The 6,152-nt window shown below is 57.0% G+C and overlaps 2 protein-coding genes across 2 annotated transcripts in view; both read right to left on the bottom strand.

Moving 5' to 3' along the window:
• Positions 1-6,152, bottom strand: part of LOC147110150 (CD276 antigen-like) — a 129,747-nt gene that overhangs the window by 41,411 nt on the left and 82,184 nt on the right. The window lies entirely within an intron of this gene.
• Positions 1-6,152, bottom strand: part of LOC147110152 (potassium-transporting ATPase alpha chain 1-like) — a 54,664-nt gene that overhangs the window by 24,276 nt on the left and 24,236 nt on the right. The window lies entirely within an intron of this gene.

Genomic DNA, 6,152 nt, shown 5'->3' with positions numbered 1-6,152 from the left:
CGCTACCTGAAAGGGCGGTGGAAGCAGATTCAATAGTAACTTTCAAAAGGGGAATTGGAGAAATACTTGAAGGGGAAGAAATTGCAGAGATATGTGGGACTCATACCCCAGTGAGAGTCAGTGTCTGTGGAACCCGTACCCCAGTGAGAGGCAGTGTGTGTGGAACCCGTACCCCAGTGAGAGTCAGTGTGTGTGGAACCCGTACCCCAGTGAGGGTCAGTGTGTGTGGAACCCGTTCCCCAGTGAGAGTCAGTGTGTGTGGTACCCGTACCCCAGTGAGAGTCAGTGTGTGTGGAACCCGTACCCCAGTGAGAGTCAGTGTGTGTGGAACCCGTACCCCAGTGAGAGTCAGTGTGTGTGGAACCCGTACCCCAGTGAGAGTCAGTGTGTGTGGAACCCGTACCCCAGTGAGAGTCAGTGTGTGTGGAACCCGTACCCCAGTGAGAGTCAGTGCGTGTGGAACCCGTACCCCAGTGAGAGTCAGTGTGTGTGGAACCCGTACCCCAGTGAGAGTCAGTGTGTGAGGGAACCCGTACCCCAGTGAGAGTCAGTGTGTGTGGAACCCATACACCAGCGAGAGTCAGTGTGTGTGGAACCCGTACCCCAGTGAGAGTCAGTGTGTGTGGAACCCGTACCCCAGTGAGAGTCAGTGTGTGTGGAACCCGTACCCCAGTGAGAGTCAGTGTGTGTGGAACCCGTACCCCAGTGAGAGTCAGTGTGTGTGGAACCCGTACCCCAGTGAGAGTCAGTGTGTGTGGAACCCGTACCCCAGTGAGAGCCAGTGTGTGTGGAACCCGTACCCCAGTGAGAGTCAGTGTGTGTGGAACCCGTACCCCAGTGAGAGTCAGTGAGTGTGGAACACGTACCCCAGTGAGAGTCAGTGTGTGTGGAACCCGTACCCCAGTGAGAGTCAGTGTGTGGAACCCGTACCCCAGTGAGAGTCATTGTGTGTGGAACCCGTACCCCAGTGAGAGTCAGTGTCTGTGGAACCCGTACCCCAGTGAGAGTCAGTGTGTGTGGAACCCGTACCCCAGTGAGAGTCAGTGTGTGTGGAACCTGTACCCCAGTGAGAGTCAGTGTGTGTGGAACCCGTACCCCAGTGAGAGTCAGTGTGTGTGGGACCCGTACCCCAGTGAGAGTCAGTGTGTGTGGGACCCGTACCCCAGTGAGAGTCAGTGTGTGTGGAACCCGTACCCCAGTGAGAGTCAGTGTGTGTGGAACCCGTACCCCAGTGAGAGTCAGAGTGTGTGGAACCCGTACCCCAGTGAGAGTCAGTGTGTGTGGAACCCGTACCCCAGTGAGAGTCAGTGTGTGTGGAACCCGTACCCCAGTGAGAGTCAGTGAGTGTGGAACCCGTACCCCAGTGAGAGACAGTGTGTGTGGAAATCGTACCCCAGTGAGAGTCAGTGTGTGTGGAACCCGTACCCCAGTGAGAGTCAGTGTGTGTGGAACACGTACCCCAGTGAGAGTCAGTGTGTGTGGAACCCGTACCCCAGTGAGAGTCAGTGTGTGGAACCCGTACCCCAGTGAGAGTCATTGTGTGTGGAACCCGTACCCCAGTGAGAGTCAGTGTCTGTGGAACCCGTACCCCAGTGAGAGTCAGTGTGTGTGGAACCCGTACCCCAGTGAGAGTCAGTGTGTGTGGAACCTGTACCCCAGTGAGAGTCAGTGTGTGTGGAACCCATACACCAGTGAGAGTCAGTGTGTGTGGAACCCGTACCCCAGTGAGAGTCAGTGTGTGTGGAACCCGTACCCCAGTGAGAGTCAGTGTGTGTGGAACCCGTACCCCAGTGAGAGTCAGTGTGTGTGGAACCCGTACCCCAGTGAGAGTCAGTGTGTGTGGAACCCGTACCCCAGTGAGAGTCAGTGTGTGTGGAACCCGTACCCCAGTGAGAGCCAGTGTGTGTGGAACCCGTACCCCAGTGAGAGTCCGTGTGTGTGGAACCCGTACCCCAGTGAGAGTCAGTGTGTGTGGAACACGTACCCCAGTGAGAGTCAGTGTGTGTGGAACCCGTACCCCAGTGAGAGTCAGTGTGTGGAACCCGTACCCCAGTGAGAGTCATTGTGTGTGGAACCCGTACCCCAGTGAGAGTCAGTGTCTGTGGAACCCGTACCCCAGTGAGAGTCAGTGTGTGTGGAACCCGTACCCCAGTGAGAGTCAGTGTGTGTGCAACCTGTACCCCAGTGAGAGTCAGTGTGTGTGGGACCTGTACCCCAGTGAGAGTCAGTGTGTGTGGAACCTGTACCCCAGTGAGAGTCAGTGAGTGTGGAACCCGTACCCCAGTGAGAGTCAGTGTGTGTGGAACCCGTACCCCAGTGAGAGTCAGTGTGTGTGGAACCCGTACCCCAGTGAGAGTCAGTGTGTGTGGAACCCGTACCCCAGTGAGAGTCAGTGTGTGTGGAACCCGTACCCCAGTGAGAGTCAGTGTGTGTGGAACCCGTACCCCAGTGAGAGTCAGTGTGTGTGGAACCCGTACCCCAGTGAGAGTCAGTGTGTGTGGAACCCGTACCCCAGTGAGAGTCAGTGTGTGTGGAACCTGTACCCCAGTGAGAGTCAGTGTGTGTGGAACCCGTACCCCAGTGAGAGTCAGTGTCTGTGGGACCCGTACCCCAGTGAGAGTCAGTGTGTGTGGAACCTGTACCCCAGTGAGAGTCAGTGTGTGTGGAACCCGTACCCCAGTGAGAGTCAGTGTGTGTGGAACCTGTACCCCAGTGAGAGTCAGTGTGTGTGGAACCCGTACCCCAGTGAGAGTCAGTGTGTGTGGAACCCATACCCCAGTGCGAGTCAGTGTGTGTGGAACCCGTACCCCAGTGAGAGTCAGTGTGTGTGGGACCCGTACCCCAGTGAGAGTCAGTGTGTATGGGACCTGTACCCCAGTGAGAGTCAGTGTGTGTGGAACCCGTACCCCAGTGAGAGTCAGTGTGTGTGGAACCCGTACCCCAGTGAGAGTCAGTGTGTGTGGAACCCGTACCCCAGTGAGAGTCAGTGTCTGTGGGACCCGTACCCCAGTGAGAGTCAGTGTGTGTGGAACCCGTACCCCAGTGAGAGTCAGTGTGTGTGGAACCCGTACCCCAGTGAGAGTCAGTGTGTGTGGAACCCGTACCCCAGTGAGAGTCAGTGTCTGTGGGACCCGTACCCCAGTGAGAGTCAGTGTGTGTGGAACCCATACCCCAGTGAGAGTCAGTGTGTGTGGAACCCGTCCCCCAGTGAGAGTCAGTGTGTGTGGAACCCGTACCCCAGTGAGAGTCAGTGTGTGTGGAACCCGTACCCCAGTGAGAGTCAGTGTGTGTGGAACCCGTACCCCAGTGAGAGTCAGTGTGTGTGGAACCCGTACCCCAGTGAGAGTCAGTGTGTGTGGAACCCGTACCCCAGTGAGAGTCAGTGCGTGTGGAACCCGTACCCCAGTGAGAGTCAGTGTGTGTGGAACCCGTACCCCAGTGAGAGTCAGTGTATGAGGGAACCCGTACCCCAGTGAGAGTCAGTGTGTGTGGAACCCATACACCAGTGAGAGTCAGTGTGTGTGGAACCCGTACCCCAGTGAGAGTCAGTGTGTGTGGAACCCGTACCCCAGTGAGAGTCAGTGTGTGTGGAACCCGTACCCCAGTGAGAGTCAGTGTGTGTGGAACCCGTACCCCAGTGAGAGTCAGTGTGTGTGGAACCCGTACCCCAGTGAGAGTCAGTGTGTGTGGAACCCGTACCCCAGTGAGAGCCAGTGTGTGTGGAACCCGTACCCCAGTGAGAGTCAGTGTGTGTGGAACCCGTACCCCAGTGAGAGTCAGTGTGTGTGGAACACGTACCCCAGTGAGAGTCAGTGTGTGTGGAACCCGTACCCCAGTGAGAGTCAGTGTCTGTGGGACCCGTACCCCAGTGAGAGTCAGTGTGTGTGGAAACCCGTACCCCAGTGAGAGTCAGTGTGTGTGGAACCCGTACCCCAGTGAGAGTCAGTGTGTGTGGAACCCGTACCCCAGTGAGAGTCAGTGTCTGTGGGACCCGTACCCAGTGAGAGTCAGTGTGTGTGGAACCCATACCCCAGTGAGAGTCAGTGTGTGTGGAACCCGTACCCAGTGAGAGTCAGTGTGTGTGGAACCCGTACCCAGTGAGAGTCAGTGTGTGTGGAACCCGTACCCCAGTGAGAGTCAGTGTGTGTGGAACCCGTACCCCAGTGAGAGTCAGTGTGTGTGGAACCCGTACCCCAGTGAGAGTCAGTGCGTGTGGAACCCGTACCCCAGTGAGAGTCAGTGTGTGTGGAACCCGTACCCCAGTGAGAGTCAGTGTATGAGGGAACCCGTACCCCAGTGAGAGTCAGTGTGTGTGGAACCCATACACCAGTGAGAGTCAGTGTGTGTGGAACCCGTACCCCAGTGAGAGTCAGTGTGTGTGGAACCCGTACCCCAGTGAGAGTCAGTGTGTGTGGAACCCGTACCCCAGTGAGAGTCAGTGTGTGTGGAACCCGTACCCAGTGAGAGTCAGTGTGTGTGGAACCCGTACCCCAGTGAGAGTCAGTGTGTGTGGAACCCGTACCCCAGTGAGAGCCAGTGTGTGTGGAACCCGTACCCCAGTGAGAGTCAGTGTGTGTGGAACCCGTACCCCAGTGAGAGTCAGTGTGTGTGGAACACGTACCCCAGTGAGAGTCAGTGTGTGTGGAACCCGTACCCCAGTGAGAGTCAGTGTGTGGAACCCGTACCCCAGTGAGAGTCATTGTGTGTGGAACCCGTACCCCAGTGAGAGTCAGTGTCTGTGGAACCCGTACCCCAGTGAGAGTCAGTGTGTGTGGAACCCGTACCCCAGTGAGAGTCAGTGTGTGTGGAACCTGTACCCCAGTGAGAGTCAGTGTGTGTGGAACCCGTACCCCAGTGAGAGTCAGTGTGTGTGGAACCCGTACCCCAGTGAGAGTCAGTGTGTGTGGAACCCGTACCCCAGTGAGAGTCAGTGTGTGTGGGACCCTTACCCCAGTGAGAGTCAGTGTGTGTGGAACCCGTACCCCAGTGAGAGTCAGTGTCTGTGGGACCCGTACCCCAGTGAGAGTCAGTGTGTGTGGAACCCATACCCCAGTGAGAGTCAGTGTGTGTGGAACCCGTACCCCAGTGAGAGTCAGTGTGTGTGGAACCCGTACCCCAGTGAGAGTCAGTGTGTGTGGAACCCGTACCCCAGTGAGAGTCAGTGTGTGTGGAACCCGTACCCCAGTGTGAGTCAGTGTGTGTGGAACCCGTACCCCAGTGAGAGTCAGTGCGTGTGGAACCCGTACCCCAGTGAGAGTCAGTGTGTGTGGAACCCGTACCCCAGTGAGAGTCAGTGTATGAGGGAACCCGTACCCCAGTGAGAGTCAGTGTGTGTGGAACCCATACACCAGTGAGAGTCAGTGTGTGTGGAACCCGTACCCCAGTGAGAGTCAGTGTGTGTGGAACCCGTACCCCAGTGAGAGTCAGTGTGTGTGGAACCCGTACCCCAGTGAGAGTCAGTGTGTGTGGAACCCGTACCCCAGTGAGAGTCAGTGTGTGTGGAACCCGTACCCCAGTGAGAGTCAGTGTGTGTGGAACCCGTACCCCAGTGAGAGTCAGTGTGTGTGGAACCCGTACCCCAGTGAGAGTCAGTGTGTGTGGAACCCGTACCCCAGTGAGAGTCAGTGTGTGTGGAACACGTACCCCAGTGAGAGTCAGTGTGTGTGGAACCCGTACCCCAGTGAGAGTCAGTGTGTGGAACCCGTACCCCAGTGAGAGTCATTGTGTGTGGAACCCGTACCCCAGTGAGAGTCAGTGTCTGTGGAACCCGTACCCCAGTGAGAGTCAGTGTGTGTGGAACCCGTACCCCAGTGAGAGTCAGTGTGTGTGGAACCTGTACCCCAGTGAGAGTCAGTGTGTGTGGGACCTGTACCCCAGTGAGAGTCAGTGTGTGTGGAACCTGTACCCCAGTGAGAGTCAGTGAGTGTGGAACCCGTACCCCAGTGAGAGTCAGTGTGTGTGGAACCCGTACCCCAGTGAGAGTCAGTGTGTGTGGAACCCGTACCCCAGTGAGAGTCAGTGTGTGTGGAACCCGTACCCCAGTGAGAGTCAGTGTGTGTGGAACCCGTACCCCAGTGAGAGTCAGTGTGTGTGGAACCCGTACCCCAGTGAGAGTCAGTGTGTGTGGAACCCGTACCCCAGTGAGAGTCAGT

Source organism: Somniosus microcephalus, chromosome 12 (genome assembly GCF_052327205.1).
Source record: "Somniosus microcephalus isolate GS21.2 chromosome 12, FLI_Smic_1.0, whole genome shotgun sequence".
Taxonomy (NCBI): Eukaryota; Metazoa; Chordata; class Chondrichthyes; order Squaliformes; family Somniosidae; genus Somniosus; species Somniosus microcephalus.
Note: the sequence above shows the minus strand (reverse complement) of the source record. Positions and strands in the feature narration are given on the sequence as shown.